Raw genomic sequence first — 18,790 nt, 5'->3', positions numbered from 1 at the left:
CCAATTGTTGTGGGGAGTATTTATGATTAGCAGTTGGTTTTGAATTGATTAGATAGTCGGTAAATATGAAAATTTATCTCGACTATATATTTCATATTGTTCCCAATAATGGTCTCTACAATTGTTTGTCAAGGTTCAACATTAAACAATTTCAAATATCAACGTTTTATACTGTCGGGCAAAATCCCTTTTCAACCATATACACTTAAAAGCATGCTAAAATATGGATGCATCACTTAAGACCAATGAATATTTACATGGTCCACATATAAGTGGGATAGTTAGTAGGAATTTCTTTTTGGATGGCTGAAAGATTGATTCGCTAAGAAAATTCATTGCACACATAATAAGTGTTTTGGTGGTAGCAAGGCTGTTAGATTACTTAGTAGTGCTAGTTAGCATTTTTAATTATTTGGCATATCGTGATGCTATGTTGATGACCTATTTAGTCATGTCATGTGGTAAACGTATAATTTTTCTAGTAACTTCTGGTTACTCACCATATTTAATTTAATGAAATATTGTGGATATTTCATATTTGGTATCATTTTTCTTTGACATCATTCCAAAGTGATGACCTTTTATCCAAAAATAGTTGAAACTTAATAAATTTCTTCAAAATCAATAGTGTCTCTACCGAGATAACTACACCTGGTAAAAATATTTCTTATGTTTTGTGATAGTGTTAATTGTGTTGTTGTATATCGGACGTTTGCCATCTCAATTTGTGATTGCTCTAGATACACATATGTATAATGCATGCATTCACATGAGTATGTTAAGGGGTTTTTTTTGTATCAACATTTGAAGCGAATGTTTATATTTCCCCTTCTCGTACCTGGCTCTTAGTGACTGACTCATTAAGTTTGTTTTAGCCATTGATATCATTTTTTTATATTACCGTGATCATCCACACGTGTGGCCTTTACTATGGCCAAATAATCCTTTTTCTCCTCCGATGACATTAACCAATTATATCTTTATATCATTTTTTTTACATCGATCTACAAGGAATCTGAAATCCATCAATGTTACACAAACAAGTTTTGTTTGAAAATCTCACATGAACAAAGATCAAGGTATGATTTGATTTCCTTTTCTTCTCCAGTTTTCTATCAATGCTAACTTATTTGGTTTGGTATGAAAATATGAATATGAGATTGTGGAAGATTACCTCGAATCATATTTTTCTTGAAAGCTGTTTTGTGGTACTAATGTTAATATATATCGTAGATGTTTCGACTCTTGAATTATAATTCATTTGGTATACTCTTTGAGGCACATTATCACTAGTCCACTTTCTTACTATTTTTCTTTTGGAATTTATTTGAATTTAGTAATAGTAATATAACTTAAATTCAATCAAATGTAACTTACGAGGGTGAATGGAATATTATTAATTGTAAAATATAATTGAAAAGTATTAATTGTGATATTATTTCTCATTAACCTCATTACAAAACGTTATTTATTTGAATTTATGTTTCTTTATTCTTTTTAATTATTACTTAATTAGTTGAATAAAGAAAAACCGATAATAAAACAATTAAACAATTAAACAATTGGGCTATTATATATATACACATTAAACAATTGCATTGTTATACATTTACACTTCTACTCATATTGAACTTTCAATAACAATAATACTAATAATATTAATTATGATAATTATGAATAAAGGTAACATGAGATAACTTCATAATAAGACCACTGCCGTTTCTATACTTCTATAATAATAATAATAATAATAATAATAATAATAATAATAATAATAATAATAATAATAATAATAATAATAAATGTATTTTAACATATATAACTTATTCCCGTGCTATAACAGAGAAAAACAATGACTTCAAAAGATGGTTCATCATCTATCTATGTAGTTTGTTTAAGCTAATATACCACTACCTATTTTTCATATATATATATATATATATTGTGTGTGTGAACTATTGACTACATTAATATCTATCAATATTTGTTTTGCAGCTATACAAAAACGATAAGAATAATCATACAACTAATATGTTGATGATGCATAGTAGTGTAACAAATTGAATGACCAAAAACTTACGATTCATTATAATTAACTAATTTACTTAACTAGCTTAAGACCAATTTATTTGTGCTAAATGCCACAACCTATATCATTGCACAACAAAAAATAAAATAATCATAATGTTCGATAACAGATCTTACAATGTAGAGAACCCAAAAAAAATTAACATTATGATTTATTTACTTTAATACGTTTATCAATTATATATAAAAATAGTTTATAAAACCCAGTTGACGAAACACCAACTTTTCATGGATATATCATTTATTATTATTTTAACACTTTTGATATGTATTAATTCCTTTTTAATCTAGAAGGTTAAGAACTTAATGATAAAAGTTTGAGCTTGAAACAACTTTTAAATTGATTGGGATAATTAATGACTTGGTTGAATTTTTGACCGAGTAAATCAGTTGCTGGGCTTTGACCATAACAACTCCTTGACCTACAATTCCACCAAATTCGGCCAACTAACAGATTCCAATGGGTTACGGTCATTTTCTCCGGAAACGATTTCCGGTTGCCAGAAAAGATAATTCTTTTTTTTTATACTACATCACATAATGTAAAATAACATTTTCTACTTTATTTGTTCGTCTACTACAAAAACTATATGGGGATATTTGGCCGGAAACTAAAAATCAATTTACAGAACCATACCGAATAGTCTATATAATGTATATCTATATATGTATGATATACGTATTGTGCAATAAATCACGGAAGTTGGTTCGATATGTTACCTCAGTTGTTGTATACGGCTCTTGATCGATATCCGATTCTCAGTCGGATGTGTTTATACGCACATCAATCCAACATTCATGAATTCTGCCACCGTCGGGTTCTCAAACACGGCGATCATGTTTCCGAATGCGACCGGTGACGTGGTTCGGTGGCCATGGTCAAGATGGTTCGGGTTGGGTTATTGAAATCATGACAAATCAGAAGGGTGGAAAGATAAAGAAAATGAATGGAAATTCGGTTACAAAATTAAGGAATTTTGGAGAGCATCGTGCTGATAACGTGTGATAAAACAAGAGAGAAATAGACAAAAAATGATTCAAATCATCTCATTCATCCGACATATACATCATATATATAAACTAGTACAATAGAGTCCCTAAAAGCCTAAAGCCCATAAACATTGGGTTGGGCCATAAAATGATTGCATTCATAACAAATCTTTATATGTTTTTTAGATGTGTTTTAACGTTTACATGTTGAAAAAAGCAACAAAAATTATTAAATCAAGTTTATAGTATGCAGATAACTAAATCAAGTTTATTATAATTAATTTATTTGAATGAAAGTTAAAAGGCAGAAACATAAACTGTTAACAAAACTAAAGCAACATCTTTGTGAGGGATGAGATCGGTACCGTAAGGTATGGAAAGTATCGATCTCGAAAATCGTAAAAAAATGGGTACCCGTACCGAAAGTGTTGGAAGGTAAAAAGTGAGTAAAATACCGTACTGGTATCGAAAGTACCGATCGCGAAAAAAAACAAAAAAAAGGTTACAAGTACCTGTACCATAAGTGCTCGGTACGGTACGTTTGGTACTGGTACGGTATGGTACCGGATTAGTTTTGGTATCAGCTACCATTTGATCATTCCTATCTTTGTGTATATGTCAACTTTATTATGAGATTATGATTAGCCATTTCAGATTATTAAAGAATAAGTTGGCTTTATGGTGTCGTGATTTACATTTTTCAAATACACACTAGTTCTGTTTTCACTTGTGAATGATTTACATTTTTCTTATTGATGTTTTAGGTGAACTATTATGAGGATGAGGCCACACCAACATGTACTTGTGTTGTTTGTGTTGTTGGTGGCGAGAGGTTAGTAAATCAACTTTACATAGTATTCATCTTAATATGTGGAAACATTTTCTTGAACCCAAAATGTTTGCTTCGTTTAACAACATATTCTATGTTGCCTAAGACCTTGCAACATCATATATTTGTTCACTAGCTTGTGTGATTTATTTTGAGAGATGCACTGATACACAAAAATTATAATTAAACCAGACTATTAACTTTTCATGTTACATTTTAAGTGGTTCATTAGTATTCATGTTGGCATGTTACATATTAGGTGGTTCATTAGTATTCATATTGGCATATTACATTTTAGGTGGTTGTTGATAATGATCAAGAGGGCGAGTCTAACCACTTTACCGTAGAGGTAAACAATGTTGACACGATGACACCTTGCCCATCAGCCGTAGGTGATGCAATTGGTGGACAACATGGATCGGGCTGTAAGTCGAGACTAAGGTGTGTGAAAAAGCCCGGGTAATTTAAGAAGTGGATTACATCCGTTTTTATTAATGTGAATCAATAATGTGTGTTGACATTTGTTAACTTTCATGTTACTTTATATGTTTTGTGGGTATAAAATTTGGCTTGGTTAGTTTTTGTTATTACATTGAAACCCCTGAACTGTGGACATGTATATAACTATTTATTCCTAATAAATAAGTAAATTGGTCATGGCATGTGTCACAATTCTATGAACTCGGAATTCTTTTTGTATTTTTTTAACGTTTCATATAATTTTATTCAAAGCATTTATTTACTTAACATATTAGTTTAGCCCGTGTATCACATGAGTAACTAACCTAGTAAGATGATATAACTAGGTGAAAAATGTCTAATGGCATTTCATCATATTTCAACTAATTTAAGGGGTAAAAATTATTATTTTATATATTTTTTCATTATTCAGTGTATTTTGGATAAGTTTAGTGACTTTAATATAGGAAAATGGGATTGAAAGACCTTTTCGTGTGTTTTTAAACATGTGGACTTTAAAATACAAAAAAAAAAAAAAAAAAAAAAAAAAAAAATACTTTAAGTGGTTTTTTCGTGAAAAGAAAATAACAGTGTTGATTCTTTTAATTATACTTTTAAACTTAAGTGGGTTAACATCTCAATCCATTTCTTAAATGAGACATGTTCCCGTTAACTCGTTTATTAAATGAGTTGTGTTGTGTTGTGTTGGGGTATATGTGACAAATGAGTTATATTAGTCAACCGAAAACATAAGAGTTAGATTGTTTTTATGTTATTTTTGTGCCGATTCTCAGAGTCAGGTCATGTGAGGTTTCCTATTGTTTACTATGCATTTCGGCTTATGATATGTTGAATATTAGGATTTAGGAGTTTGATTTCATACGCTATATATCCTGGAATTATAGACCATTGCTTGTTGGAGCTGACCACTAAGTTGTTGACTATATAAGTTAAATGGTGTTGATTAGTTTCATTTGGTTGATGTCTTGTTGATTTGTTTGGATAATGACATTCCAAACTATTAACAGAAGCTAAAATCTTAAGATAAAGAGTAAATTACATGTTTTGTCCATTATGTTTACACCAAGTTGCAGGCGTTGTCTTCTAGCGCAAAAGTTGACAAGTTTTGTACTTAATATTCTAAAATCTTGCACGTTATGTCCTTTAGGCCAAACCCAGTTAGATTTTTTGGTTAAATCAGATTACACAAGGGTATTTTAGTCTTTTTAGCCATTCATTTAATATTATTTAAAAAGCTAAAACAAAATATTTTAAAAAATTATCACCACCACCATTAACCCACCACAACCATCGATTCTCTGTCTCCCACCATCTCCATCAACACACCACCACCACAATGAAGTGATCTCAAATTGAAGTAACAGTGATAATCAAATTAGGAAGAAAGAAGATGTGATTCTATTGATTTACTGGAAAGGTTACACTAAGAAATCAAATCAAACAACATAGAAAAGGAGATGGGAATTTAGATTACAGATTAGAGATGGGAGAAAGATGATCACACACGCATACATCATATTCCTTGTTCTATATATCTCTCATCTGATTCATAACACACAACCTTCACCCACCACCGCCACAACTACTTTCTCTCTACCAGACCACCACCACCGTCTCCACCGTCACCAGTCACCACCCCCACCGGAACCCTAAACCCAACCACCCCATCCACCATCACAACCCCCACCAGAACCCTAAGCCCAACCACCACCATTAAAACCCACCACCCCATCCACCATCACAACCCCCCACCGTCTCCATCATCACCACCTTCACCGAAACCCTAATCCCAAACAACCTACAAACAACCTAAATCACTAACCACCACCACTACATCCACCATCACAACCCGCCACCGTCACCATCCACAACCGCTCAACTTGATAGAGAGAGAACAGATAAGATCAAAACTTGATAGATCAAAGAGATTAGAGTGACTTTCTGTCGAATTGAGGAAATTGGCGTTGATTTGAAGATTCTTGCTGATATTGACTTTGAATTTGGTGCAGAAGTAGAGCTGGAAGAAGAAGATGCATACCCTTCTTCAAGGGTGGCTATTGATGATCATTATTTCTGGTGATTTTTTTATGAATCTGTAGAGTGGTTTTTATGATTGTAATGTTGATGTTAATGGTGATTGTGAAGTTTTCTACAATAAGAGAGAGAGAGAAGAGCAAGCTGTGTTAGAGAGAGATGCAAGATTTTTTCTATTTATAAATCTTTTTATTTTTTATAAACTAGTCCCTACACGTAAATTATTTTATAGAATAGCCCCTGAGAATATAAAATGACAAGAATGGTTAACCAAAAAATCAAACTGTGTTTGGCCTAAAATACCTAACGTGCAAGATTTTAGAACATTAAGTACAAAACTTATCAACTTTTGCACTAAAGGATAGCGCCTGTAATTTGATATAAACGTGTGAAAGCAAAAACTTGTAATTGTCAAAGATAAATGAGCTTTATATTTTAGAAGTTCCGTGACATTAATAGCCCAATTAGTCCATAGTACAGCCCATTATTGGGCCTATATATTAATTGGAGATAGAAAAATGTATAGCCGGCAAAAGATAAAAAAATTTTAGTTCCCATTAAATTAAAACCTTATTTTATATACTATTATTTTGTAACATGTTAGTGTTGGTATTAGTTGTATCATATGCATAAACTTTTTTTTGTTCTCATTTATGTTGTACAATTTACTTGTTAAAAATTAAAAACTAAGTACTTTATGCATATGGTACTTGTACAACTAGCTTTGTGAGTTTCTCAAAAAAAAAAATTAGATTTTTCCTTTTTAACTCTAAAGTTTCAATCTTTTGCAAGTTAAGTTTAAAGTTTTAATATTTGTTTTCTTTTTAACCCTTAAGTTTTAATTTTTGACAATTTGAGTTTAAAATTTTAATCTTTGGTAATATTTGTTTCCTTTTTAACCCTAAAGTTTTAATCTTTGACAATTTGAGTTTAAAGTTTTAATCTTTGGTAATTTAACCCCTTTAATTAATTTGATTTTTCACTTCTAATTCAAAAGTTTCCATCTTATACAATTTAACCCCTTTGTTTAATTTGATTTTTCACTTTTAATTCAAAAGTTTCCATCTTTTGCGATTTAACCAGTTTCATTTTTTTACTTATGTGTTATAACCTTCGTTTTGGGGGTTTTACAAAAAAAAAATTGATTTTTTTACTTTTCACATAAAAGTATTTCATAAATTAATTTTAACCTAAGACTATTTGTTTTTTTACTTTTAGCACAAAACTTTTTTATCTTTTGCAATCTATCCTCACAACTTTTTTTGTTTTCAACTTTGGTCCTTTATAGTTTTCATTTTCTGCAAATTTTTCTCTTTATGCTTCGTTCTATATTGTGTGACTTAACACATCGCAACGTGTGTCTTTGGTTTAACGTTTTTATATTTCATTCTAAATTTTGTGAGTTAACACGACGCAACGTACGTGTGTGTGAGTGAACGTTTTTACATTGTCTATATTTTTTCCCGTTTGACAGGTTCAACATAACGTGCGCGTCCTAAACCGACTTAGTTATAACTAAAGAATTCCCGCCGCATTGCGGCGGGTCGTAATTCTAGTTTATTTATATTTGTTAACTCCTCAATCTTGAGGTGCACAAACCAAGTTTTTTTAATACCCGGGAACAGGTATGACCGGGTTAGACTTTTTGGGTATCGGTCATACCTGGATCGGGTTTGGGTCCGGGTATTGACCAGAAAATCTATACCTGTGTACCCGGGTTCGGGCAGGGTTCGGGTTTTCAATACCCGGGTATTAGAATACCCTATTTCCGGGTCCGGGTAGGGTTTGGGTATTGGTCGGGTAGGGTTCGGGTATTGGTCGGTATGATTCGGATGTATAGATCGGGTTTTTCGATTCATTTTTTGACATAAAACATAGATATATAATGGAAACTTTTATTTATACATATTGTATGCCTTGAAATCCTAAAAAAACCTCACACAAACTCTAACGTTCAAAAAAAAGTTGTTATACACAACGGGTCCATGTATTATGAGAACCCGGGTATGCTGAAAAAACTGGGTACGAAAAAACCCGGGTACAAACTGGGTACGAAAAAACCCAGGTTGAGTTCGGGTATTGAATATAATATGCATATCTGGTCCCTACCTTACGGATAGGGGCAGGTTCGGGATTTTTGTGCACCTCTACCTCAATCCTCATGGCTTATGTAATTTTGTTTAGCATAATTTCATCCGTGCGTTTTTCCTATTATTTCTTGAAATAGAAGTACGTAAATAAAACGATGAGTTTTAACTTGCTAAAAAATAGAAGTACATAAATAAAACCAAGAGTTTAACTTGTTACAAAAGACAACTAATCACCCGTAACTTTTCACTTTCAAATTTACATAGTTTATTAATACTAGTCCTTTTATGACATTTTTTTCTATCTTCTCTTGCTTCATTACATAAGTCGAACCCTATGGCAACGAGCCAACGACTAAGGTCGTTGCTACAAAGCCCACATGTCGTCACAATCATGGTTATAAAAATCGCTAGACGCTAGTCAGATGTTGAAGGTGTGTGTAAATATTTTCTCATGAAAGACTTTAAAATCATTCGATCTTTAAAGTATAAAGGCACAAAAGGCGGAACCCACTCATCACAAAATCATTGTTCAGCAGCTCATCTTCCCTAATTGAACCCGCCATGAACCCAGTTCACCTGACACCTCATCTTGACCAGTTTCCCAACGTTTCAATCCACAACTTGTAGCGGTAATATCTACCCTCAACCCCTACCCGCTCACCCATACCTGAGAAGCATGTGACATTGTAACCGCGATAGCCGTATTACCAACAAGGGGTGCCGAGTGGTGCCCGCACCTTAGGGGTGAGTCGAATATGGAATACCTACCTAAAGAAAAGTGGGTTAAGTAAAAGAGAGAACTAAAGCTAGATACTTTAGGCTTTTATAGTTTTATTCTAACCATTTAAGAGAAAATTTCACTTTTTGTCCTTTATGTATTATCTGAATTTTGAAACGTATCCTTTAAAAGTTTTAATTTCAGCTTATGTCCTTAAATCACATGTTTTATATCACTTTAAGTCCTTCACACCAAGCTGAGTTAAATAACTCAGTTAGGTTTATTTAATGCAAGGGTATTATTGGTATTTCACCTTAGTTATTTTTTTTTTCTAAATAAATCAAAACAATTAAAGGTGGGACCCACTTTACAAAGTTTCAAGGCTTCATCTTTCCAACACCCCATGTTTTCCGGTCATCTTCTCCGGCGGGCTCTTCATTTCCAGCAACAATATATTATACCTTGCTCAGTATCCTAAAGATTTTTAGCTTTTTTTAAGAGTAAATTACAAAACACGTCCTTATGTTGATACCAAATTGCAAAGTGTGTCATTTTTCTTCAAAAACTACAAAAAACGTACTCGATGTTTGCAAACTCTTGAACGTTACGTCCTTTAACCCTAACTCAGTTAGTTTTCATGATTAAATCTGACAAAGTAGACCCCATATAAGGGTATTTTAGTCATTTTACCCTAAACACTTAAATAAATAATTATAAAAATAAAACAATTATAAGTTTAAAATTACAATTATAATCTCCCTCTATTTCAACTCTCCCTCTCTCAGTCTCTAACATCAGACCAGCAGCACCTACCCTCACTCGCCATGACCACCACCCGACGACCACCACTTCTGCAATTCATCCTCAATAAAAAATACAAAACGATGACAAAATTCTTCCCTACTTATGCAATTCATCCTCAAAACTCTCAAGCTTCCATCGAGATTCAACTTCTGCAATTCAATCTGGTACGGCCGCTACAACTCTGGCACAAAAGGGAGGGATGCTGAAGGGAGATGAAGGTCATTCTCCATTTGGATTCAACTTCTTCCTATCAAGAACTCTAAATTTCTACCTTTGCCTCTGTCTAATCTCTATGCTTTCTTTATATTTGATTTTGTAAAAGAGAAACAAGAGGGAAGGATGCAGAAGGGAGATCAAGGTCATCTTCTCCGACGACTGGTGTCGGCGATATGGATAGGGTTTTCTTAGTATTCAGCGGAGGTGGTGGTTCTAAGGTTGTTGTTGATGGCAGCTTCTTTTTCAAATGGTATGTTTGTCATAAACACCTTTAATTCCATTGATCGCCGCATCGTTTTTAGATTGGTTTTTGTTTATTGCTGCATCATCTTGAATATGTTCATAAATTAGGGTTTTTTTTTTTTTGACGGTGATGATATTAGGGGTGTCCAAAAAATCCGGATCCGAAACCGAATCCGAAATATCCGAAAATCCGTATCCGAAATATCCGAAATTTCGAATATCCGAAAATCGGATAATTCGAATTTTTGGATTCGGATTCGGATATGAATTTCAAAAAATTCGGATAATCCGATTATCCGATATCCGAAAACTAATTATTTTTTTATAAATATATATAGTATATGAGCATTATATTTTGTTTGAAGTATTGTAAAAGTTAGTAAAAAAGTAGTAAATAGTTGTATTCGTGTGAATTTATGATTGTTTTTAGTTTTAAATGTTGGAAATTTATAAAATCGAATATAAGTTTAGTTTTAATCTATGCACGAAACGGATTTTTTGATTTTTTTTTATAAATTCGGATATCCGTTTGGATATCCGAATCCGTATCCGAAATTTCGGATATCCGAAAATCGGATATCCGAAATTTCGGATACGGATTCGGATATCAATATTTACTATCCGAAATTTTCGGATATCCGGTTTTTGGATATCCGAAAACCGGATAATCCGATCTTGAACAGAGGAATTGGGTTTTTTGTTTCATAAATTAGGTTTTGTTGTCACTGGTAGCTGGAAAATCGAGTGGTGATATATTCCCAACTAGGTTTTTTGTTTCATAAATTGGCAAAAATATTCACTCCCAGCTTGTTAAATCAAGATTTTTATAGAGAGATAGAGAGGGTTGAGGAAAGAGAATGAGATTTGGAAGTGATGGCGGTGGTGCGATTGTGGTGGTGGTGCGATGGCGGAGGAGATTTGGCCGGTGGTGATATGATGGCAGACTAGTAGTGGCGGTGTAATGGCGGTGGTGCCCAGATTCTACATAGAGACAGAGAGGGTTGAAGAAAGAGAGTGAAATTTGGAAGAGACAGGGAGAAAGGGGTTTTTATAATTATTTATTTAAGCGCCTAGGGTAAAATGACTAAAATGCCCTTATGTGGGATCTAGTTCGTCAGATTTAACCATGAAAACTAACTGGGTTAGGGCTAAAGGACGTAACTTGCAAGGGTTTGCAAACATCGAGTATGTTTTTTGCAGTTTTTGAAAACAAAGGACACACTTTATAAACTGGTGTCAACATAAAGGACGAGTTTTGTAATTTACTCTTTTTTAATGAGCCAAGACCCCCTTCTCAGTCGTCGAACTGGAGCTGGAATCCACCGGTCCGTCATCCGCCCTGCACCATCGCACCGGAACCACCGCACCAACGTTCTGTACGGCTATACTCGCGCCACCACTGCACCACCGTTCACACCAGGTTTCAATTGAATCTTAAACCTCTGTCTATAATTTCTTGACCATTATTCCTCTTATATATCTGCGGTCATCAAGGTGTGTTTTCCCATTGATTTTCATGGTTTTAGGCCTGATTTCTTTATGAATGGTTTGCGATTGCACTTTAACATGAAATGCATTTACATGTTGTGTATTGATTCGTTAAATTTCAAGGTTTTAGGTCTGATTTGATTTTGTGCATGCTTCAGTAATGGTTTGTACTTGCACTTTATTATGATTTTCTTGAGAAGTAAGGTAGCGTTCGTTTCATGGAATGGAATGGAATGGAATTAGGAAGTTTTTCTTTGTAAAATTGATCTTGGTTGGGGAGGAAGGAATTTGAAATCCCATGAATTTCTTTAATCAATGAAATTTGTGACTATTTCAACATTCCTTAGAAATCCTTCACTCAAATGAAGGAATGGAATGGAATGTTGAAATAGTCACAAATTTCATTGATTAAAGAAATTCATGGGATTTCAAATTCCTCCCTCCCCCAACCAAGATCAATTTTACAAAGAAAAACTTCCTAATTCCATTCCATTCCATTCCATGAAACGAACGCTACCTAAATGTATATGTTGTATATGTTGTATATGGATGTGTTGAGAAATTGATTGTAGGTCATGAAGAAACATAATTTATAATTGTGTGTATAAGATTACCCGGAGAAGAGCAATCGAAATCACAAGTTACCTTGTTCTTTCTACACACCAACTGTTCGATGTTTTGCTTTTACCGCCAGTTCTGATTCTGGGTAAACTTGAATTTGGTTTCTAGTGGTTCAATCAAGCAAGATGACCTGGATGTATATTGTCAGAAATGAAGAGCCCGCCGGAAAAGAATATAAACCATTGTATGAAAAGATTATATAATTGACTATAATATATAAATTAGTAAAGAAATTTATATAAGAAAAGGAAATTGGGCCTTATATAGGAAACATAACAAGCCCAGTTTGATCCACTGAAATGATGGTTTAAATTTTTGGAATGAATTAAATCTTTGAATTAATTATACGATATTAGTCCAAATAATTTACTTTTTCAAATTTTTGAACCATCTAAATCTTTCAACAAATTAGACAATACTGTTGAAACAATATATTCAATCTTATACCTAAGAATTCTGTTGAGACTGAATAAATGATAATATACCATATGATACATTTTGTGATTAAAAATAGTTTCCTAAATACAAAGTATGGGTGATTTTAAATTCTTGAATTAGTTAAATTTTTGAATTATATATACAAAATAGTCAGAATATATTTTTTAAATCTTTGTAGCAGGTAAATCTTTGAATCAATTATACAAAATATGTTAACAATTTATTAAACTATCAAATGCTTTTTAATTATCGCATACCATTTAATTGAAATATATATAAGATTTACCATATAAAGATGTAATTTTAGAAATTTGAACTATATAAAGAAGTTATTGAATGACAATTAAAAAAATTAATGGAAAAAATTTTACAAATTCAATATTTAAAAAAAAAACTGTAATATATGATATTAATTATTAAAAGGTTTTCATTTACTCATCCAATCTATGTCGTTCAACAATTTTCAAAGATTTAAATATGATTATGTAACTGATTGGATTTCCTTAATATTACTCAATAATTACATATGAGAAAGTAATTTAGATAAATCATAAATGTATAAATAAAAACACAGTGCCATATTATATAAGTTAGTGACAAAGTGGAAATACAATTTAAAGATAGTCGAGTCCTTTTAAAGATGCATATCCTTGAGTTGCTAAAACATTTCCTTGGGTAAATCTAGTCCCTTCTACAAATAGGACCAACCAAAAGGTATGAGGATAGTTTTTAATATATAATTAAAATCCTATAAAGAAATTGACGTATTAACCTGTATATAGATTACTTTCGTTCATACATTAAAACTCATTTTCTTTTTAATCTCTCTATGCATCTTTTAGTTTTTTTTATATTGCATGCGTATTGATCAATGATGTGTAGTAAAGATGATAGAAAGAAATTGACTAAAAACTATGTCCCGTCTAGTGGGTATGCTGTATTGTACCGGACTCGGGTAGTTTAACTTAATAATATAGCAAGACTTTCTATGAATTATAAACAAAATCCAACAATGTGTAAAATAAAAACACAACTCTTTAAGTTAATAAAAAATACAACAATTGCTGACAATACATGTGTAATCTTTAAACACCAGCCTCTTTATAACTTGAAACACCAAATAATATGGCAAATAATATGAAATAACTATATCAAATCAAATTTAGTTAATACATGAAAACAATACATGAACATTGAGTAATTGAAACTGAATTTGTACGAGTACCAAAGGTGTCATATGGTTCGAGCCACTCCAATGCATATCATGTCCAACTTCATTATGCTTGACTCAGCCTTATTTTATCACGGAGCAATTGAAACTCGGGGCAAATTTTCTTTGCTTCATCACCTCTTATGGAGCTTAACACTGAATGAGACATGAATAATCAGATAATTAGAGATAACTACCCAAAATGTCTAAAAAACCAATATGTTTAGCCGGAACCACCACAAAACCTGACCAAAACATCACCGAAGCGCTTAAATGGCCACAATCAACAACACAGGTTTTGATTACATATGTATGTGTGTATATATATATATATATATATATATATATATATATATATATATATATACACTTCTAAAACGAAATAAAGCATGACAGTTAAGATGACCCATTTGCCTATATTTTGACCAATCCTTAATGACATAATAACCTAAGATAATAAGAGTGAATTGTAAGTTTTGTCCTTTATCTTTAGGCCATTTTGCAAGTTTTGTCCTTTATGTTTAAATTTGACGAGTTTTGTCCTTTATGTTTAAAAATCAAGCACGTTTTACCCTTTGGGCCTTAAAAATCAAGCACGTTTTGTCCTTTATGTTTAAAAATCAAGCACGTTTTGTCCTTTATGTTTAAAAAATCAAGCACGTTTTGTCCTTAAAAATCAAGCATGTTTTGCCCCAAAGGGTAAAACGTGCTTGATTTTCAAACATAAAGGACAAAACTCGTCAAATTTAAACATAAAGGACAAAACTTGCAAAATGGACTAAAAATAAAGGACAAAACTTGCAATTCACTCAGATAATAATATATAACAGATCATATAAACATAAGTTTAACCATCTATTAGCCTAAACTGAGAGTATAGGTGTCTAACTGAAGGGCTCTTGACATTCTAGGTCAAAATGCATATATGCAGGTATGCACATGTATATTTACTTTTTGTAAAAAAAAAAGGTTTAGGAGATGATAAAGAAAAGAAAAAAAACCTATCGAATGGATAAATAAATCCGTGTATTATAGTATTTTTCAAAGAATATGTGTCGTGTCTTTTTGTGGTTCTCAACATTATTGGTTATGAAAATAAAAGAACGCATCCCGATCACCAAAGGACAAAAGGAGAGAAACACTTTTACCCGAATTGGTAAGGAGCCGAAGACATTACTCTGTATAATCAAACATTAATATAAAAAAGTTATCTTTAATGGTAAAGATACCAACCCAACCAAAAAGATACAATTTGACATTTGACTATTGTGGTTAAATAGCCAAAATACCCTTAATGGTTCATACCTTGATTGATGAATAAATTAGGAAATAAAATGCTAGAAGCAATCAAGAGAATCCAGAGAACCTTTACGAATCTTTTTATTTGTCCCTTCATCAATGGGTTGGTATTAAGCAACCACTTCAAAGTTACATCCTATTATGTTTCTAAAAGACCATATAGAAGTGCATGTGCATCTGATGCTCTATTTAAGGAAGAAGCACACAACTTTGGAAGAACATAGAAATATTCTTTTCCGTTAATGAAGGGATGTGTTTGCAATATTTTATGAGGTTATTCAAATTGCTCACAAAGTCAATAGTAAGAACGTTTATACATTAGGCGTTCCATAAAATCCTCCTCCTTCATCTTGAGAAGAGAATGTGGTGTCTCTTCTCCTAGTGCAGACCAAAAATCAACCAAAGTGTCAACAGCAAGTCTGAAATTATGCAAGGCACATGTTTCGCGGGTCAAATGACCTCTACCATACCCCATCATTCCTTAGCTAATCCACCCGCGTCCTCCACCCCCACATGCATCAGGATAAAGCAATTCACGCTCCGCTCTCTTACTCTGGCACTGCCAAAGACCTGAATGAGTAAAATGTGAGATACTAAAGCTTACCGCTTCACGTAAAGAAAAAACAAAGCAACATATATATAATTATATGACTGACACACATTTTGAAGGCCTTTGAGAGATTTTGAATACAAATAGAAATCCAAAAGAGTAAGTGTTCCATCACGAGTAGTGGTTAGACCTCCCCAAGGATGTACAGAGGGATCTTGAATGTCATCATCACACATGGATGTCAAGAAAAAAACTTCGATAATTTCCTTTTTTGAGGTTTTGTGTTCGTTTCAAGGAGCATGGCCAACTACTTCATCCTGCTGCAAAGACTTTCTATGTAATGCTTCACATTTCTGTAATTTCTTTATTTAGAAAGCATTGTTGTAATTCTATTTTTGGAAATTTGTATTCGTATTGTATTCTATTTCATTTCAAACTTGTAATCCGAGACTACTGATCATAATGAAAATTCAAGTATTTTATTCACGCTTATGTTATTCATGTTAGACTTATTTGCTTGTTAATACTCAAAATCAATGTTTTAAAATACCATTATACATGCTTCATATTTGCACGATACACATTTATGCATATTACACGTAAAACCAACTAAAACGCATCAAATAATCGAACTTGAACCTTCGAGAGGAAGGGAAGACCCCTCTCGCACGAAAGGACCCTTTTCGTGCGACAGGGCCTGTCGCCCCAACCTCCCTGTCGTCCAACTTCTCCCTAAACCTATAAATAGGTGCACTACTTCACTCATTTTGCTCACAAACACTCTCCAAACGCTCTGAACCTTCTCTCTCGCGATCAGAAGTCTTGGTATCAAAAATCTTTCATTTTCCTTCATTTTGTTACAATCCTATACATTTCAAATCCATTTCTTGAACTTTTCTTGCAAATGCACTAGATTAAACTTATCTCATGGATGGTTTTCACGAGTTTGCTTGGGCAAACTGATGTTGAAATCTCACCGTAAATAAGATCCAAATCAAGATTTACAAACTTTGATGTTTTTACAACTTGTTCATACATTTCATTTCGAATTCTGTACAAACTTGATGGAATCTGGTACCCATCAAACCCTCAACTCAATTCATAGTTAAGAGTTTGCATTAGGGTTAATTGTAACATTCCACAGTTATTGTATGTTTTCGTATTCGATCATTGTAATCCGAGACCTATGATCATAATGGAATTCATTATATTTATTTATTTATTTATTTATTTTTCTCTCTCAATAATTGTTTAATCAAACATAGGTGTTATTCATATAATCATCAGGACACGTTTAAATCATTCAAAAACCGACTTATGTTGTGTAATTTCGATATTCGAGACCCAATCAATCAACTATTGTGTCATACTATGTTTATAAATTATGTTAGAAACTAAAATTTATAAAAATAACAAAAAATAAATGCATAAAACAAACAAGCCCATGACATTAGGCCCAATAATAAAAAAATATATAAATGGGCCAATTTTCAACTTTACATTTTTTTTCAGCACCTTAAACCCTAATCTCTCACCTATAAATACCACACCCATTCCACCACTTTTCTTTGCCATTTCTCAAAGAATTCTTCCTTCCTCTTGAAAGTGAGTTCCATCTCCTTTCACCTTCTTCTCTTCTTCTTGTTTTTCCTTGTGTTTTCTACTTCCCCATATTGGAGAAATCCTTATGAAATATCACCAAATGTTTTCCATGGTAAACAAAGATGGTGCATCACCAAAATAAGGACCAATCTTGGGTTTTGTTTTATAACTTTCAACCTTTCATTATTGTATGTCATTTATATTTTATACATGACCAACCAAGATCATCACCTAAGTTGATGATTCTTGGTGTAACAAAGGGGTACAATGGATGACATTTATCATACTCCCCATTTCACTCCTCATTTTACACTCAATCACTTGCAATAATTCAAACACCTAGAGAGTGGTAAAAAATTTTTTTAAAAGAGGGTGTTGCTAAATGCACCTCATTTTCTCTTATTTTTACTGAGTGTACTCCCCCCTTAAAGTTTCTAAATAAATACAATCAAACCTTTTATTTTGTTATTTCTTTAAAAAATACATCTACTTTAAATTTTTAAACAATTCAAGTTTTCACCAAAATCCCCCTGTTAGTATTTATTATCTCAAATAAAAAACTTATAATGTTTATACAAAACTAATAGTTTATGAGAAAAAAAAATGAATAACAAATTATAGATTTGCTTTAGTTTACAATAAACTGAATAATCCCATGTTCATCTTCTCATTATAATCGATAGTTTTTTTTAAATATATCAAACAACAATTCAACCTAAATTTTAGAATTGTAACATGTATATGATTTGGGTATCAATGGTAATAATATAAAGTTGAAAGTGTAAAACTAAGAACAGATAAAAAGATGAAATTGAGTACCTGTTATGTTAGATTTTGGAAGATAATACAAAAGCAAGTAAAAAAAGAAAACCAGGCAACGAGCAACGTGTAGGATCAATTATAATTATAACACATATTAAGATTATAAGAATTTTGTTTGGGGTGGAATTTGTAAAGTTCTAAATTGATTTTTTAAGGAAAGGGAGTATAAAAAGAAAAAAAAGGAAGTGCATTTAGCCTACCTCTAAAAAAATTGTGATTGGTTGAAAGGGGTTGAGACCCACCATTAAACCCCCTCCCTCCTCCTTCC

Source organism: Helianthus annuus, chromosome 5 (genome assembly GCF_002127325.2).
Source record: "Helianthus annuus cultivar XRQ/B chromosome 5, HanXRQr2.0-SUNRISE, whole genome shotgun sequence".
In the NCBI taxonomy this organism is placed as follows: Eukaryota; Viridiplantae; Streptophyta; class Magnoliopsida; order Asterales; family Asteraceae; genus Helianthus; species Helianthus annuus.
This window is presented reverse-complemented; position numbering follows the sequence as displayed.